Below are 19467 nucleotides of genomic sequence, written 5' to 3' on the forward strand. Positions count from 1 at the left end.
GACTGTAATTTCACTCCCCCACCCCTCCCCCTCCCCCTGCCCTGGGCTGGAATATTCTATTTTTCGTTTCATGTAGTTCCACGTTTGCAGTAAGACATTATGCAACTCAGCCCGCCTCCGCTGGGCAGTGTCCCCTGGGTGCTTGCAAGGGGCGTCGTGGCGGGCACGTGGGCGCACGCGGAGGGCCTGGGCCTGGGCCTGGGCCCGCAGCTGCCTGCAGCCGAGCCGGGACCCGAGGCCTCCCGCCGGCCCGAGGCAACAGGTTCCCTCTCCCTTAGACTGTTCTGGGCGGCCCAAGGGCACGGAGCTCGCTGCGTTTGAAGCGCTGCACGCCCGATGCCAATCTCCCGGGCTCTGCTCCCGACTCCTCCTTTTCTGCGAAGGTCTCGAGCGCCCAAGGCCTCGCCGCGCAGCCGTCTCCAGGTGGGCTGCAGGCTGCTCGCCCCTCGCCCCGCCTCGGGGGCTCCCCCGGGTGCGCGAAGCACCAGGCGAGCAAGTGGGACGGAGGCTCGCAGGTGGCGGGTGACGCGGGGGCGCCCCAGTTAGACACCTGCCGGCCCGCGGGTCCCTACCTGCAAAGTGGGCGGCCCGGGGCCCGCGGGGCTTGGGGTCGGCGCGAGCAGTAAGCGTAGGGCCCGCGGGGAGCCGGCGTGCGCGGCGGGTCGGACACCCGGGCCCCCCCGAGGGACCGGAGGAGGGAGGAGCGAGGAGCGAGGCCGGGCCGCTGCCCCGCGGGCCCCCACCCCCCCCGCCCTGCGCCCTGCGCCCTGCGCCCCGGCCGGCACCGCCTCGCCTCGCCCCACCCCTGCCCGGCCAAGGCGGCCGCGAGTTCCGGCGGGAGCGCGGCGCGGGCCCCTCCTGCCCCTCCCGCCTTCCCGCCCTCCTGCCCTCCTGCCCCCTCCTGCCCCTCCCGCCCTCCTGCCCCCTCCTGCCTCCTCCCGCCCTCCTGCCCCTTCCCGCCCCCCTCGGCCGACGGTGCCAGGGGCCCGGCCCGGAGCCGCCGCAGCGCGCAGGTGCCCCGCCCGCCTGCCCCAGGTAGGACCTGCTTCCCGCCGCCCGCCCTGCGTCCCTGCGTCCCTGCGTCCCTGCGACCCTCCGTCCTCCCTCCCTCCGTCCCTCCGTCCGTCCGTCCCTCCGTCCCGCCCCGGGCAGCCGGCCGCTCCCCGCCCCCCTTGGCCTCGGCCGCCGCGGCCCCGAGGGACCAGCCTCCCCGCGGCCCCGGTGCGCGCCCTCGGGCCCGTCCTGGCGCCGCCGCCGCACTTGGAGCGCGCTTCCTCCGGGCGGCTGGGGGAGGGGGGCTGGGGGAAGGGGGTCTGGGGGGACTCCGGGGGGGCGGGCTGGGGTGGGTCCTGGAGGGCTCCTGGGGGGCGGGGCGCTGGGGGGCTCCTGGGGGGCGGGGCGCTGGGGGACTCCTGGGGGGGCGGGCTGGGGGGGTGCTGGGGGGCTCCAGGGGGCGGGGCGCTGGGGGGACTCCGGGGGCGGGGCGGGCTCGGGGGGGGGGGTGCTGGGGCCTCCTGGGGGGGCGGGGCCCTGGGGGGACTCCGGGGGGGGTGCTGGGGGGCTCCTAGGGGGCGGGGCGCTGGGGGGACTCGGGGGGTGGCGGCGAGGCTGCTGCGGGTCTCGGGGTCCCCGGAGGAGGGTGGCGGGGGCGAGGCTGCTGCCTCCGGGCCCGGCGCCCGAGGCCCCAGCCCTGCGGTTCGGGTGCGGGCCGGGGCGCCCGGGGCCACCTCCCGGGGAGGGCGGGGCACGGGGTGTGGGCCCGGTACGGGGTAGGGGGCGGGTGTGCGTGTCCCCGCCGCGCGGTGCCGCGGGATCCGGGGCCCTTGCCGCCGCCCTGCGCGGTCGGGGTCGCCCGAGGGAGCCGGTGCCCTGGTCCCCCCCCCAGGTACCCCGAGGGCGCGATGCAGGAGGGGCCATTCCCGCCGCGGAGGGGACAGCCTGGGGGGGAGGACTCCGCGGCTGGAGGCTCGCAGCCGTCCACACTGCCTGCTTGGAGGGAGGCCTCTTTCCGTAGTAGACGCTTTGTGAGCCGCACACACAATCTGTGTGTGGCCTTTGGATGTTGTTCGGGGACCTTTCCGCCAGACGTGCGAGCTCCGGGTCTGGCTCTCCAGGGGCCGGGGCGCTCACGATCTAGAAGATGCGCGAGTGGAGTGGTCCAGGCCTGGAGGAGGATGCGCCTCTACCGCGGGTGTCCCCGGTTAACCACAGTGACAAGGGCTGTGGAGGCCCGTGGAGGTTTCTTGATTCACTTCAAACTCGGTGGCGGGAGACTCTGCTTCCTGGAGGTTGTCTGACTCCCCAGCGTGCGTTTCTTAATTAAAATATATTATGGAATTCATTCACCTTCAAGTCTTACAGAGGCCAAGCTCTTTAACGTAACAGAAAATTTGCCATCCTGACCGCCTGTAAGGTACAGCTCAGTCGCCCGAAGCGCTTTTTCATTCTTAGGTTCTCATCACCACTGTCCATCCGCAGAAGACAGGTCATCTGCCTTGTAGGGTTTTCAAAACATCATGATGCCGGTGACTGTGCTGCAGGTTTTAGTTTCTCATGAAAACTACAGTGCGTAGAATAGTTCCTTCCCACAGCTTTACGGAAATGCGCTTTTAAGGAGGAAAGGTGAGAAGCCACAGCCAGTTGGTGTTTAGTACATCTTAGCTCCCTCAGGAGAATCTGCCGAGTTCCTGTTAGAGGAGAGGCTGGTGAGCTGCTGAACTCTGTATATAAGGGTATTTTGAAGTTTACCTATCAAGAGGGAGGAATCCAGGAGGCAGTTACTGTTATTGATAGTTTCCGTCCCTAATATCTTGCAGAGAACTTAAATACCTCTGTCTCCCTGAGCCCTGCGGTGGCTTGTATCTGGGGGATGCTTGAGCTCAGGTCGTGGCACCCTTTTAGTAACCGGAAGCGGTTTTGGCCAAGCTGGCTGCTGGGTGTGGCAATTTCTTCTGCCGTCCAGGTGTTCACTAAACATTGGTGCTGGAGGACTCAGCACATGAGATGTGGCTCTTTAAACTCCCAGTTGGTCTGAGTCATTGTGTTCGGGAGACAGCTGTCGCTGTGCCAGGCCTGGTTTTATGGTTACAATCCCCTAAGTGTTAGCACCACACAATAAAATGTATTCTCCAGCTGGGGTGTGGATAAATTGTTGTTGCAGAGTGAAAATGAGAAACTTGTAACCTAAATTTCCCATAAGCCTGTGACTTTTCTGATTAGAAAAGGAATTGTACAAATCCTGTCTTTTGCTGCAGTGGGAACGCATTCCAGTGTGTTGGGCTCCCTAAATCCACAGTGCAGTGTAAAATCTGGATCCCAGATGTTTAGTGCTGGGCCATTCAACAATAGCGTGTGTTATGTAAGTGTTTCATAGTGTCACAGTGTTTTTCTCTTTCTGTTGTGAAATTTTCTTAATTCTTGAATTTATTAAACAGACATTGCAGGGACAGAATAAAATGGTTGGTTGATTTAGCCCACATTTATATAGCGCTTACTATGTGCCGGGCACTATTCTATGCATTTGGCAAGCATGGACGCATTTAACCCTCAAAATATCCCTGTGAAGTAGGTAATAGTATCATCTCCGTTTTGTAGGTGAGGTGATTGAAGCACAGAGAGGCCATACAGGTAGCATATGGTACAGCCGGGGCCCCATCTCCGGCAGCCTGTACCCAGAATCTGGGCATGGCTGTCTCACCACTACAATATAATCTGAGATTCCATCCTCCTCTAACAAATAAAACTTTTTTTCAGGTTGTGATATTCCTAGCTTGTCTTTGTCCTTCAGGAGAAATTATTTGACATAACTACAATCAGAAAATCAGTTCAACTCCCTTTTTCTTTCTTTCTTTCTTTCCTTTCTTTCTTTTCTTAACTCCCTTATTTTCCAGAAGAGGAAATAAAGGTGGAGTTTGGTTATATCCAGAGCTGGGAGCCTTGGGCAGAGTCCTGGAAACCTACTGGGCTAAGCCTTACCTCCTGATTGAGGAGGTTGGGATAGGGATCCTGGGAAGATCTGGAGAGGCCAGGGTGTGTTGAGTTTTTTTGGGGGGGAGGGGGCAGTATTTGCCAACCTAGGGGGAAATGCTTCACTATTTTAATAATCATTTTGACCATCCTGGAGCTAATCTGCTAAAGTAAGTCCTGGGTGACGTCAGGGGTGCCCAGAGCAGAAGCTGTGGCCAACTGGGGGCCATGGGAAGACTTGCTGCTTAGGGCCCCAGATTCCTTTCCCAGTTGTTGGTGATGCTTGTGGCCCCGTGCTCCCCTCTGCACGAAGGGAGTAGTTTATTCTGTGCTCAATTGTTTTTTGAGCCTTTTGGACCTCGAGTTGGGAACCTTTTCGAAAGCCTCTGACGCACAAAAGAAAATCAGCCAAGAGCAACATGGAAATAAAAATAACTTGGTTTGCTCGGGCCTTTTGTTGAGAGAGAGAAAAAGACACACATCTAGGGCATAAACTGACAGACTTTATATGAAGATCAGGAAAATCAAAGTTCACTGGTCAACACTGATTTTTCTCAAAGTTGGCTTTTACAGATGGTACACTTGGATGCGGGACTGTAAGGAATCCACCTGGGAAAGGAAAAGTGTTGGGCAGGGAGGGAGAAACAAATGCAGAGAGAGGAGGAAGTGGAAGAGGGCACACAGAGGGAGAAGACAGTGCTCGAAGCTTCCAGTTCTTTACTCAAGGCTGCGTTTCAGTGTGTTACCTCTTACGGCCCCAGGATGCCAAAGGGAGTTGCAAATTCTCCTTCCTTCGGTTTATCATGAAGTGACTTTAATGTTGCTTAGAACCATTGCTGATCAACAAAGGATGGGGACAGCGAGATACCAGGGGAGTCTTGAGGCCTTGCTTGGGATCCTCATACCAATTGATTCTATTTTTGTTTATACCACTTTCATACGCCTGGGTCTTATGTAGAGCATGATATTGGAAATCGCTGGGTTTGCAGATGTTTCCTTTATCATCTTCCCGGTGGGAGGGAAAGGTAGTTGCGGCCGTAGGCTGTGTTTTTGCCATTTTTGCGTCTCCATTGTTCATTATGGTGAACAGTAGCTGTGAGCTGCCTGAAAGGATGAAGGAAGATGATGTGGTTCATTTTATTCAAAATAGCCGTTTCCAGGGATTCCTGGGTGGCTCAGCGGTTTGGCGCCTGCCTTTGGCCCAGGGCGCGATCCTGGAGACTCGGGATCGAGTCCCACGTCGGGCTCCCGGTGCATGGAGCCTGCTTCTCCCTCTGCCTGTGTCTCTGCCTCTCTCTCTCTCTCTGACTATCATGAATAAATAATAATAAACAAAAATTAAAAAAACAAAAACAAAATAGCTGTTTCCAGAAAAGAAGGTTTTTAGGGCTGATGTTTTAGTTATTTGTTCTACTGTGCCATTGAACTACTCTTATAAATACATTTGTAGATGTGGAGTGAACAGTCTTGTGGGATTTATCGTCTGTACTCATGTTTTTGGCCTTTTCTCTGCAATGTTCTCTACCCAAGGTTTGATGAAAGAGTCCTTTGAAATGAGATTGGAGAGGTAGCAATAGATTGGGAGGGGGGGTTCCATGGTTGGGGGCAAGAGAACGGTTCCAGATGTATGGGGGTGAGGTGGTATGAATGTGCAGAGCTCAAAGTGGAACATTTGACAAAAAAGGGCTAAGAGTAGGACAAATAACTAACAAATTGTAGATGAGATTTGACATGGTTTTTTAAAAAAAACTCTCACCATTGTTCCCACTTTGGAGTAAAAACGTATGAGCTCAGGTAAGGGTACAGGATTTGGAGATGAAGTCTATTTGTGATACTAACATGATTGTGATGTCAAAAAGAACCACCACCGCCACCACAAAACAGAACAGGAGCGGGGGGAACTCCAGCCTGAATCCTGTCACCCGAAGGAAAAACCCACCTACTGGGATATGTAGATGGTAAATACTTCAAAACTAGAAACGTGGAGCCAAGACTCTAACCCCAACCCTTACCTGGCCTCAATCCCAACAACCAAGCTGGGTGATGGGGCAGCGACAAAGCAAAGCTGGTCTGTGAGGCCTGTAAGGCCCGGTTGGGCTCCACACAGTCCTCACCGGGAGAAATGACCACGGGCCTCGGCCTTAGAGCTTGGATTCAGATCCAGAGGACTCTAGCACCGAGTAACTTCAAGATTCTCTATGCCTTAGTTTCTCCATCTGTAAAACAGGGATAAAAGTAGCACCTGTCTCACAGGACCGTTGTGAGGACCGCAGGAGGCGATGCCCAGAAAGTGTTTGGCGTAGAGCTTGGAACACAGAAATGGTGCAGGAAACGTTGGGTGCCCTGCTGTCACGCCCGGCGCTCCTGTCTCCATCCCGAGTTGCAGAGGAGTGACATCCATGAGTAACCGAGCAAACTGGAATTGCTGCTAGAGCGGCCCGGCGATGTGGCCTATGGGAATACGGCCGAGGGAGAAATCACTTTTGCCCGGGAGGCAAAATCTTGAATGAGGGGGAGATTTCATGCCCCCCCCACCCCGGGTTGCGAAGCAGTGGGAAGACTTCTGGCTGCACAGCCGGGTGCAACTAGAGAGAATGAACTGTGTGCCTTTGATCATTATACTTTTAGGCTGTATGTTGTGAGATTAGCTAGAAAATTTGATTTTTCTTAATCCGTAAGTGTAGCATGGCATGTGGTAGAGGAACCCTGATGCATTTAATAGGAGAAGCACGACTCATTGCTCTTTACCAATGAGCGTACGTGTAGGGGGTCCCTTTAAAATGTATTTAGAATTAAGAACTCTCAAGGTGAGAGTGAACTAGCTCAGGCTGTGTCAGAAGAACACCCTTCCCATCGCATTCTTTAGCTTCACATTTTATGGGAGAAGGGCATGGCTGGCACCGTTATCTTTATAGGGCCGTGGGTGATACAGCTCTGCACAAATGATGGATGGAGGTATAGACTGTTCATCAATAACCTGGACCAGAAATTTTCATGCTTTAAAAAAAATATATGGTTACTCCTCCCCACCCCACCCCTGAGAACGGCTTTTCTGAAAGAGCTCTTCTGTGAAATCCCAGTATATAAAATACCCAAAAGGAGAGCTGTTCTTTTTGACAATTCCTACACGGGGACAGCGAGCCAGCCGCTTCCTCCAGTCTGCCCTCCCTGACCACCGCCTGGCACCAGCTGCCCCTCAGCTCTGGGACCCCAGGGCTCCTCGGAGCAGATCTCCAGGCAGTGCCATATCCTTATTGCAGGAAAGAGATGACCAAGACCCAAAAAGAGGAAGGGAAAGGAAAGGCAGTGGATGGTTCTTTTCGTTTTTTAAAAAGATATAAGTATTTAAGGAACAGGGAGGGGCCAGCGGGAGAGGAAGCGGGTGCTCCAAGCCGACTCTGGGCTGAGCGCAGAGCCTGAAGCAGGGCTCCGTCTCATGACCCTGAGATCACGACCCTGAGCCTCAACTGAGAGTCAGGCCCACAACTGACCGTGCCGCCCGGGTGCCCCAGTGGACTGTTCGTTTTAAAGCTTTTGCCAGTAGAACTGGCTCATACTGAGAGCTGATTTTTCAATGTCTTAGAATTTTGTGAGCCAGTTGTTAAAGATACTGCTATTAAAAAATCAAAATACGGTTTAGATTTTGAAACTACATCAAATAAATGATATTGAAAATGAAGGTGATGGATGCCACAAGTCATCACTCGCCGGTTATATTTCACTATATTTACTGTTATTTATGTTCTGGAAGTTATTTATGTCTGTTGTTCCTGTATGGCAAAAACACCATAACTAGGGGCACCTGGGTGGCTCAGCGGTTGAGCGTCTGCCTTTGGCTCAGGGCGTGATCCCGGGGTCCTGGGATCAAGTCCCGTATTGGGCTCCTGGTGAGGAGCCTGCTTCTCCCTCTGCCTAGGTCTCTGCCTCTCTCTCTATCTCTCGTGAATAAATAAATAAAATCTTAAAATACCATAACTAGTGCCCATCTTTTCTTAAAATGCATTCTGGGAGCTTGAAACTGGCCGCAGTGGAAGTATTTACACCATGGAAATAGGCACACGCTGCAGTGAGGGCTTCTCCCCTACCAGCAGCACGTCCCCGGCTGTGCCCCCATGCGACGTCAGAGCTTCTTCACTCCCTCCTCCTTTGTCACTGTGACCAAAGAGATTTGCTCAGCTCTTTTCTGTCTTGGTGGTTCTGAGTTGCAAATGGGACGGGAGGGAAAGAATCACACCGGTTGATGCAATATTCTTATCTGTCTTTTCCTGTTAGCTGGTGGGGTTATGATTGGTTCCAGACATTTGCGATCGCAACTGCGTTCAATTTAATCCTTGATTCTATCCTTTTGCAGAGATAGGATTCTTCTGACTATGCTCTCCACACCCCAACTCGCCACCCCCCGTGCCCTCTCCCTACCCTCAATCACACTAATTCCCAGGTCTGCCTAAACAAAATCACCTGAGAACTTATTTAAATTCAGATTCCCAGGTTCCGTCCCACACCTGCTACACTGGGATTCTCATTCAGTGAAACAGCATTCAGTTTGCCTGAGTCTTTGCCCCAGGAGCCTGTTCCTCATACCAGGGCCTGATTCCCGGAGCTAGGCGTGGGGCCTAGAGGCCTAGCTAGGCAGAAAGCTCTGGGGAGCGCTTGAAGGCTAGCAGGGGAGTCGGGGGTGCTGGGTGTGTCTACGTTAACCTCAGTTTTCACCTTTCGGAACTGCCACTGCCCCTCTCTTGGGGTTGTCAGGAGGGTTCCGTTTCTGGAACCCACCAAGTTGGGTTCCACTGTAGGGCCTTTGCACGGTGGGGTTCCCTCTGCCCGGAACACCCTTGTCCTAAGTCCCTGCGTGGCTTGTGTCTTTTTAACATTTAAGTCCATGAGAAAATGTTTGAATGTTACCCTCCTAGAAAAGCTTCCTCTGACCGTGAGATCTGTTTCCCCACTACGTCTGCCTTGCTTTGCCTACAGACTCATCCTTCCTAGCCCATTATTTTATTTTATTTTTTAAAGATTTTATGCATTCATGGGGGGGGGAGGGGGAGAGGCCACAAGCAAAAGGAGAGGCTGAGGGAGAGGGAGAAGCCCCAATATGGAACTCGATCCCAGGACCCTGGGACCATGACCTGAGCCAAAGGCAGATACTCAACCAACTGAGCCACCCAGGCGCCACCCCCCCCCCCCCCCAGCCTGTTATCATGGGTTATTTTCATGCCTGCACCTATTCCTATCTGATTTCTTCTTCTGGCCTTGTTTTCTTGAATCCCGAGTTTTCTACATGAGAACATAGGCTCTGTGATGATGGGGTCTTGCCTGGCACGTGGTAGGTGCTCACTAATTACTTGTCAAATGGAGGCCTCTCCAAGTTGCTATAGGAGAATATGATGTTAGTGTGACCCCTGGGTTCCCAAATGGTTCAACTGCTCTCCTCATTGTTCTTTCCTGACCCCACAGAGGTTACCATGCTCATGGCAGTGATTCACTGTGGAATGTTACTGCCATTTGGAACAAGGGTCACTGTTGACCAGTGGGAAACAACATCTGTAGCTTGCTTGCTTTCTTTTTTAGACTATGGAGCATTTAGATGACCACAACTTTTTAAAAAATATTTTATTTATTTATTCATGAGAGAGACAGAGAGGCAGAGACACAGGCAGAGGGAGAAGCAGGCTCCATGCAGGGAGCCCGATGTGGAACTCGAGCCTGGGACCCCAGGATCACACCCTGGGCCGAAGGCAGATACTCAACCACTGAGCCACCCAGGCATCCCCATCTGTAGCTTTCTATGTGAATGTCACCTTAAATTTTCAGAGAGCTTGTAGGGATTTGCACTGTGTGTCCCTATGGGTGAATAATCTGTGACAATGGATCAATTAAACATGAAGGTGATATAAAGTAAACTTGATCAATTTTGGGAAACCCCCCTCCCCTTGTTTGAGTGCTACTAGAGCCAGTTTTGGCAGGGAGGTGGGGACTGGGGGCGGTGCGTCACTCTGTAGGACACCAGGAGGCCAGAAGTGCATGTTGGAGAGGTTTGTCTGTCCGACCTCAGCAGATGACATGAGCTGATTTTTGCAGATCGGTTGCCGAGAAGGCTAAGAGGGTTGACAGCGACAGCCATCCCCCGGGGTCTGCAGTGCTGGAGAGGACTGAGCCGAGTCCTGTGCCGCCTGGAGCTGTGGGCCGAGGCGTGAGCTGAGGCCTGCCCCACCACCTGGAATGGGCTGGCGTTCTGTGCTGGGAACCCGTTTCAGTTTTTCAAGATCGTGGTTTTCAAACTGCTCCATGTTTCAGGGGCAGGCTACGATTGGGGTCGGGATGCAAAGAGCAGACGTCTGGAGCTTCTCTCTCTACACCCCATGTTCACCAACAACATCTCATTAAAAAAAGCATAATTTTGTATACTTGCCTTTTTAGTTTATTTTTTATTTTTTGTATATTTGCCTTTTTAAAAAGATGCTTTTTACGTTTACAGAAAAGTTGCAAAGAGTGTGCGTGGCTAAGCTATGGTTTCCTCCGTCGTGAACACCTTACGTGGGGATGGTATGTTTGTTAGAATTAAGGAACCAACATGAATGTACTATTATTAACTAAAATCCATACTTTATTCAGGTTCCCTCAGCTTTTCCCGAGTGTTCCTTTGCTCTTCCGATACCCATCCAGGATACCCCGTTATGGTTAGTGGTCCTGTCTGCTTGCGCTTCTCTTGCCGTGATTGTGTCTCAGACTTTTCCATATTTTCGGTGACCTCGACTATTTAAGGGGGTACTGGCATTTTGTAGAATGTACCTCGGTCATGACTTTTATGATGTTTTCCTCCTGATTAGACTGGGATTATGGGTTTTGAAGGGAAAAAAAAAAACCCGGTGGTAAAATACCATTCTCATCACATTGTATCGAGGGTCCACACCATCAACATGACATAGGATTGCTGATGGGAATTTTGATTGCGTGGCTGAGGTAGTATTTGTTAGGGTTCTCCAAAGCCAAGTTACTTATTTTTCCCTTTTTCAGTACTGAACCCTTTGGAAGAACGTCACTGTGTGCAGCCACGCTATTGAGGTGAGGAGTTATGCTCCACCTCCTAGAGAGGCTGGTAGCTACATAAATTATTTAGATTGTTTCTGCATGGGGAAATTTATCTTTTCATCCTTATTTATTTATTTATTCAATGACTTATTTATATCAATGTGGACTCATGGATATTTATCTTGTACTTTGGATTATATAATCCAGTACTGTGTTACTTACTTACATTTGGCCTTTTAGGAATTTTATTCAAACAAACAAAATTCTGTTATTTAAAAATGTTAGAAAACTTAAAAAAAAATCTTTCCCTCTTTTTTCCCTTTAAGTATTCTATTTATGCATTTATTTGGAGCAGTAAAGAATGAGTTATCACTTAGATTTTTATTTTTTTGCAAGAATAAAGTTCAAATATAAGTATTCAGTTGTTTTTTGGAGAAGTAAGGTCAAAAGGCATCTTTTCCTCTATTGTATACTGAGTTTGCACTATATGTTAAATTAATGTTGAGATCAACTCTAGGGAGATTTGTAGTCATCTTTTAAAGATTTCATTCATTTACTCATTCATATTTAGAGAGCATGAGCAGGGGAAGGGGCAGAGGGAGAAGGGAGAGAGAGAATCTCTAGCAGACTCCCAGCTGAGCACAGAGCCCGACCCAGGGCTCGATCTCAGGTCCTGAGATCATGACCTGAGCCAAAACCAAGAGTCAGATGCTTAACCACCTGAGCCACCCAGGTGCGCCTGTAGTCATGTCATTTAAAAACTCCTTAGGAAGTGGAATAACATATAGGGGTTTAAGAACACTTTTTGGTCTTCCTATCTTTTTTTCTTTAGATTTTTCTTAAATTGAAAACGCAGATCAGCGTACATACAGCTGAAAGAGTGGTTGATTTGTTATAGAAGCCCCCACGCCAGTCTTTCTCGCTTTCTGTTTTCTAAGACAAATGTGCCGTATGCAGTACTTTTCTCTACTAAAGAATAAAGTTAAATAGACTGTATGTAAACTTCTATCTCACCTCTTTTTAAAGCATCTAAAAGTCTAATGTGTCTTCACCTGCCTATCGACCTGGTTTAAAATAAAGGCAAAGCATTCTAATAATATTTCATCCTCTTTCCTTCTTTTAGTGGTCTAGATTTTCTTTTGTATTTTGTTAATTCTGTTCTGAAATTCAGTGCTTTTAGGTGTTCTTGTTTCTGTGCCAGTCTACACACACAGGAATTCTTTAGAGAGTGGTTTTGGTTGTAGGCAAGTTCTCCTTTTTTAACATCAAAGTTGTGGGCCATTGTATGTGGAGACCAGATGACCTGGCCAGTTGGGCCAGAGATGTGTCTGAGCCAGGTATTGGTTAGTGGCTTCATGTGCAGTGGGCTACGCATGTGGCCCTAGAGCTCTGAGGCCCGCTGAGGACCCAGTCCTCCTACAGAGAGTGTGAGGCCCATCCCAGCATGGCTTATCCCATGAGTAGCCAATTGCACTCGGGCCTGTGAATCAGTTCCCAGTAGGACTAAGTGATAGGCCCACAGCTGGACCTTGACATCTGGCTAGACAGGCATGAAGCATTTACCATTGCAATCAAATCAAGAATAACAGTATTAATTTAGAACATGTTGAGAAGTCATTATTGTATTGCATGATAATTAAGCACAAGGTAAGCATAAAGAATAAGCACCTCACTTAATTGACTGTAATTATTTTAACACAGCCAGATCAGACATCCAGTTCTCATTCTTTCTCATTGAAATGGTGTGTATATTAATGTCTTCTGATTCTACCCAGGATTTTGTTCTCAATTTAATTTGATTATTGATTAAGTCATAGACCCTTAATCTGATGACTTCTATGTAGTAGTACAAGTTTCCTCACGTGTTCGTTTCCTAGGGCCAAGGATCTGGAGAGGCCTTGACATTGTCTATAACTAAAATGACCATATATTCAATGAGCAGGAATGACAAGAAACGAATATAATTTCTCTTCTTTGTCATAGCACACAAACCAAGCTGGGTCTGGGGCAGGGATGGAGAGCCATAGCTTCAGATAAGGCCTAGGCTTCTTTAGCCTTGGGAGTCTCTTCACGCTGCCCCTCAGAGCTGATGTACGAGGGAGGTATCAGAGCCCCAGGGCAGGGAGGATGGTGCCCCCCCCCACCTCAACCGAGGGTCTTTAGGTCCTGAATTAGCTTGTGGGCTCTCCAGCCACCCTGGACCCTCTTCTCGTCAGAGGCTAGGCTTGGAGGACTTTGTTTCCCAAAGCAGAGGCTTGCTTTTCTTCAAAATGTAGATGCACCGCTCAATGCTGCAAAAATGAGTTTAGGATTACATTAGTGGTGGGTGTTTAAGTGATTGTAATTTACTGAGCACACCCTCCTCATTCAGTTTTGCAAAGCCTCCCACAGCATTTAACTGGTCCACTTTGATCTGATCAAGCCCGCTTTCCTGCCGTGGCTGATTGTCCAACAAAAGGACAGACTTACACATGTGTGGGGGAGCGTAACCTGGACTCAGTAGCCTGAGCACTTTTCCCTTCCCTTTAAAGTTTCTTTAGGTTTCACATTTTAAGGGGTCAGTGATACTTCCATTTGTCTGTCGTTTTACAAATGAGTCATGAAAGAATGGAAAAAATGGGTTTTCCCATGTGATGGCTCACATGACAGCCTTCACAAAACATAAGGAAGAATGGCACGTAAGGAGTAGTGAGCCCTTAAAGCTTCCAAAGATTGAGAGAAAAAAAAGAATGAATTCTCAAAAATTTTGCCCAACTTTCATCAATTTTAAAGAGGAGGCCCAAAATAAATAAGCGAGACATGTAAAAACCTGTTCACATCAGTAAATGCCAGCTTTTTTTTCACATTTTTAAGGTATTTGCAGATGTTTTGGTCAAAAGCTGCTTACTTAGAAAAATCTGCATTTAAAAGAAAGAGAGTAGGCTGCAGTATGGATGTTTTTTAAAAGGCAGCCTTCTGAGTCTGCCTCTGAATCCATTCGTGAGCATAATTTACTTGTTCATAGTCCTGCGAGACGTTTGAGGAACACAAGTGCAGTGGCTGATTATCCTTCAGTTTGAGGAACACAAGTGCAGTGGCTGATTATCCTTCAGTTCTCGCAGGATCTCCTTTCACATAAGCAGGGCATCTCTGAGTAAGCCTGCTTGACCAGCTCCACTCGTTCATCCTTTTGCAGTTACAGACCGAAAATGCCCTGACTTATTAATTGTACAATCTGTCATTCTTAGGTAATTTAAGTGCATTTTCTACTACACACGGCTATTTATGCATGATCTTAAATGGCTTATATTCACAATTAGAGGCTGTGGTCAATGCTGGAAGGAACTCTGGCCTGATATTCATGGTAACCTGAGTTCTGGTTTTGTCTCTGCAACTGGCTTAGTGAGACTCTGGCAATTTATTTCTGGAAATTCCACTAGTACTTCCTGTCTGATTCAGGCCCTGCCTCTGGAGCTGGGATACATTAACCTAGTCCTAGTGACAACCCTCTCGGGATTCACGGTCTAGTTCAGTGGTTCTCACACTCCACTGCGCACCGGAATCCCCCGGAGGGCTCATCAGAATGGAGTGCTGGGCCTCACCCTAGAGTTTCTGATTCAGTAGGTCAGGGCTGGGCGGAAAATTTGCATTTCTAACAAGTTCCCAGATGATGCTGATGCTGCTGGTTTGGGGACCATGATTTGAGAACCACTGATCTAATGGTTCAGCTGACACATCAGTTACCACAATTCAAAGATTAAATGCTGTGAAATAAGTATAAATAATGTGCAGTGGGCACCAGAGTGTGAAGAAGTGGGTCCAAAGATGAATGAACAGCTGGAGATCTAAGAAGCCCCAATGGAAGAGGGAGAGGTGGAGCAGGATCTTGGCGAGTGGCTAAAGACCTGACAGGTAGGACCTTTGGGGGGATGGCATCATCCCAATCTGTTGATGAGCGGGGGAGTGCAGGGGGTGTGTGGGAGCAGGGGCTAGTCTAGCATGGGTGGACTGAATAGTGGTGTGGCGGAAAGGAACACCCAGACACAGATGGAATTGAGAATGAGAGAGTGGGGAAGTGAAGCGAAACATGTTTTTGGTTGTGGAGTGTTGGCAGCAAGGGAACAGCATGATCAGAGCCATGCTGAAGAAGAGCAGCTCCGGCGCCGTGACAAATGGCTCGGAAAGAGACAGTGATTTCGGGAACTATTGGGGCAGCCCAATCTCCACACCGGGAGGGGCTGACGAAGAGCGTGGACGTGGGAGGGATGCAGTTATGGGTGCATCTGCGCAGAAGCCACAGGTGTGGGAGTTGATTGGGGACAGGGAGATGGAAAGGTCAAGGAGGGGTGGAGGATTCAAGTCTAAGTCATTGGGGAAGAATGAGAGTGGCTGGATCCCACAGGACAAACAGATTTGCTAAGAAACCGAACACCTGGAACCTTGGTTTCTGTAGCAGGGCCCCGGACCAGGAGCTTTGAAAGGTCGCTTTTTGTTTGATCGTAATCAATGTTTCGGTTGCTGCTTATCTGAAACATTACAGAATATATTTGTGTAAAAAGCAAATGGCCCGTGTGTAACAGGCACTGATATATGTGACTGCTTGATCCTGGATACTCACTGGCCCTAAAATACTTGCACCTGTAAATAGAATTCTCTTGGAACTTAGTTTTGCTTATAGTTTTCTAAGAATGTCGACTTGCCCGGTTCCTCCTATTTTATATATTATGCACGTGAACATTTTCTGCGTGTTATTTCTATGTATATATTTCAAATAACTAGATATTTGAAATCTTTTTGGCTTGTTCTCCTATTCTAGTAATCACAGCATGTATCGATAGATTTCTGCACAACCTTCTCTTTCATCCACTGGATTATGAGCTCCCTCTGAGTAAAGGACGTGTCTTAATCATTTTTGTCTTCCTCACTGCACTCCTCATGAGTGACTACGTAAAGTGGCCAGCAAATGTTGGGGGAACTGGATCGAACCACTGAGTAAAAGAGTCAATTACTATCTTTTTTTTTTTTTTAAGATTTTATTTATTTATTCACGAGAGACACACAGAGAGAGAGGGGCAGAGAGACACAGGCAGAGAGAGAAGCAGGCTCCATGCAGGCAGCCCGATGTGGGACTCGATCCCAGGACCCCGGGGTCACGCCCTGGACTGAAGACTGACGCTCAACCGCTGAGCCACGCAGGCCTCCCCTGTTTCTTTAGTGAGAGACAAAAAGGCTGAGGCAATAAAAAGCAGTAGTTTGAAGGGAAATGGAAATCCAGGTATTTTGAGAGGTTGAAAGAGGAAACGGTTAATTCAGTAGACTTTTCAGGACTAGAACATAGATATTCCTGGGCACGTTAGGAAGCAGAAGGCCGTAAAAACCAGGAGAGCTTTCAGTTCTGTCTTAAATTAGCCACTGGGCCCCTGGGCCAGGCTTTCCTACTCTGGACCTCAGTTCCCTCATTTGTAAGGTCGTGGTTGTAGATTATAGAATTTTCTACCTCTTTGCACACCCTTAGAATCCCGAGCGGGAAAGCATGAGCAGAGCCTCAGAGGTGGGAGAGAGCATGCGTGTCCTTTGTGACCAGGGCGTGCCATGCTAGCCAGAGGCCCAGTTCCAGAAGGTCGTTGCTGCTCAGTTAAGGCACCTAGGATAGATCCTACGGGAAAGTCTCGAACGAGGTGGCCTAATTGGGAATGCTGTGCGAGAGCAGGAGAGAAGGCCCAGGGAGTGGGAGCAGGAGCCGCGGTTGCTTGCTTGGGGCCTCCTCTTGGGAGGAGTCTTACGTGGTGTCTCTCAACACAGCTCACCTGGGGTAGGGGAAGGGGAAGGGCGGACCTTTGTCTGCTGCTCGTCTCCCGCTGGGTAAGGGCAGCTCCACTCTTTCAGGTTGGGCATCCCTGGCTCCCGGGGGTCCCCGTGGGCGCCTCACGAAGCAGTACCAGGGAAGCCTGGGCTGAAGAGGCCCCGTCAGGTTGCACGTGGATGTAGCTGGCCGGATTCTTCATGGGACTGGCCGCCGTCCAATGGCAGGACTCTGAGGTGAGTTTGGGAGGATTTGAAGCAAAGCATAAAAGGCGGCGGACTAGGGAGCTCTGGAGGGATTCGCAACCGAGGAACCACGTAGTCAGAGGTGCGCAGTGGCCTGTCGGGAAGGTTCAACAGCCAACTCTCCAGAAAACAATGAATGTGTGTGCGTGCGCGTGCGCACACTTACATGTGCTATAAATTATCCTGACATAATGGATGTGTAGCACACAATTCATAAATAATAAATCATACAGCTTTCTTTATTGTAAAGTGCACATAGCTGATTGATTTGACGGATTTTTTTTTTTTAAGATTTTATCCATTTGAAAGAGAGAGGGTGTGCGTGCGTGCACAAGTACGCAGAGCTCAGTGTGGGGCTTCATCCCAGGACCTAGGGATCATGACCTGAGACAAAGGCAGACTCCTAACCGACTGAGGCACCCGGTTCTGACAGGTTTCTGTTGGTTTTTGCTGAACTCTTGAACTTATGGCCAACCCATGGTTGCAGTGGATGAAAGCAGGTGGTTGATGTGCTCTTGTGACAGTAGGGAGCACCATCAGGTGAAACGACGACGGCACGGCCCAGAACTTCACTTGTTCATGAAGCGTCTTTGTGAATCGGACAGCATTAGGAGAATTATTTCCACAGCTTTTCGTTTTTTTTTTTCACAATATACCTGCTATAGGCACCCCGTATTTTATTAACATTTGGTCCATCAGTTTTTTTAAGCCTAGACAATCATCAAAACAGAAATCAAACCGTAATTTATAGGGGCTTGCCAGTTTCCCTATGAAAACCGTCCCATTACAGCCAACTTCAAGTTACAGGGAGTAGATGCCCAGTAGCGCCTTTCACAGTATTTTCACATATGGGCAACATTAGCCCTAAATAGCCTCAAAGACATAGATATTAGTAAAATGTGTTAAAGTAGCAAAGAAGTGGTGGATTTTGAATACTTGTTATCTTTGGGTTTAATTTATTTCACTATAAGTTTAATTTTTCATAATTGGTGTGTTTAACAACTGATAACATTTAAAGAAAAAGATTTTATTTAGTCATGAGAGAGACACAGAGAGACAGGCAGGGACATAGGCAGAGGGAGAAGCAGGCTCCCTGCAGGGAGCCCAATGCGGGACTCAATCCCAGGACCCTGGGATCACACCCTGAGCCAAAGGCAGACCCTCAACCATTGAGCCACTCAGGTGGCCCCAACTAATAAAATTCTTGAAAACTTCCAGTGGGTTCTCAGGAACTGGGATGGGTCAGCCCAGCCCACTCCTAGAGTTATAGTTTTAGAAGATCACCTTGGTAGCCAGCTGTAGAAATATTTTGAAAGGGCGTGCAAGGAAACAGTAACTGGGCCGGAGTAGGGGTGAAAAGTAGAAGATAGACTTGGGGAATGTCTTCACATTGCCAGCACGAGGGTTCAGGTGAAGTCAGGTTAATAGGGGTGATGCAAATTTTACAGGGCTGCCTTCAAATGACTTTTACTAAAGCCTCCTGCAGGTGCTCTTGGAGCCTTACAGAGCTCTTACCTGTGCAAAACCCATGTCCTCGGCGATCTTCTGCTTGATGACCCTGGGCCAAAAGAATTGAAGACTGAGGCCCTGCCCCCACCACAGCTGTGGGGTGCCTTCCGGGAGAATGGGATCCATGTCAAGGAAGCCACAGCCTTATTTTCCTAAGTTTGCAAAGCTGGGGGAGGAGGCTCTAGAAAGGTTTCGGAATCAGGGGTGTACCTGGGACCCCTCGCATAAATCTGAGTCCAGGAGCTTGAAGTTAGTTGCTGGGTTGTTTTTCCATGACTCAGAGAGGCGGGGGTAGACGGGCTTCTCCATGTCCCCACAGCTGTGGAACTGGGCCTGGAAACAGCCCCTCTGCCCCGTCCTGGTTTGGCCCCTGGAAGCCACAGAGGTGTCCCTGCCCGAAGACCTCCTGCAGCCTTTGCAGATCAGCTCTTGGAGATAAATGCCTCAAGGCCAGGAGCCCACCCCCCAATCCATCCACACTCACAGGGTGGGTGAAGTTCATTTGTGGGTCATCAGCCACCACCACCCTTAGTAGAAAAATGAGGTGAAGTAGATCCAAGGGTGGGCACAGCCCCTGGTGCATGCAGCCAGTAGCTTGGGTGTGGAGTACGGGGGAGGGGCAGGGGCCTTGGACTGTGGGAGATGGGGGAGCCCTGGGCTGTGGGAGAGGGAAAGAGGATGCACTTGAGGTACAAGGCAGATTTTAATCATGCTCGGTTTTGAACTTGATAAATGAGGAGCCCGTGGAGCAACAGGTCAGGGTGTTGGAGAGGATATGAACGGAGGCATTGAGAGTAGAAAGGCCCGTGAGGCTGCGACTGAGACGGTCTTCCCATGAGGATGTTGAATGAGAGACATTGACCTGTGCTCAGAAAAAGTGTCAGGGGCTAGGGGCCCGAGGACTGGACAGGGAGGAGTGTCTGGGGAGCTCTGAAC

The 19467-nt window shown here is 50.0% G+C and overlaps 1 protein-coding gene across 5 annotated transcripts in view; it reads left to right on the top strand.

Moving 5' to 3' along the window:
* The first annotated feature begins 802 nt into the window (after positions 1-802).
* Positions 803-19467, top strand: part of PLD1 (phospholipase D1) — a 205714-nt gene continuing 187049 nt past the window's right edge. For 2 of the 5 annotated variants that reach the window (XM_072752223.1, XM_072752226.1), the window contains exon 1: positions 812-1035. The gene's annotated coding sequence lies outside the window, so the exon portion shown is untranslated. Of the gene's footprint in view, positions 1036-2039; positions 2414-19467 lie in introns of those variants that run through there. The other 3 variants (XM_072752219.1, XM_072752217.1, XM_072752221.1) reach the window with 3 other exon arrangements.

This window comes from Vulpes vulpes, chromosome 3 (genome assembly GCF_048418805.1).
Source record: "Vulpes vulpes isolate BD-2025 chromosome 3, VulVul3, whole genome shotgun sequence".
In the NCBI taxonomy this organism is placed as follows: Eukaryota; Metazoa; Chordata; class Mammalia; order Carnivora; family Canidae; genus Vulpes; species Vulpes vulpes.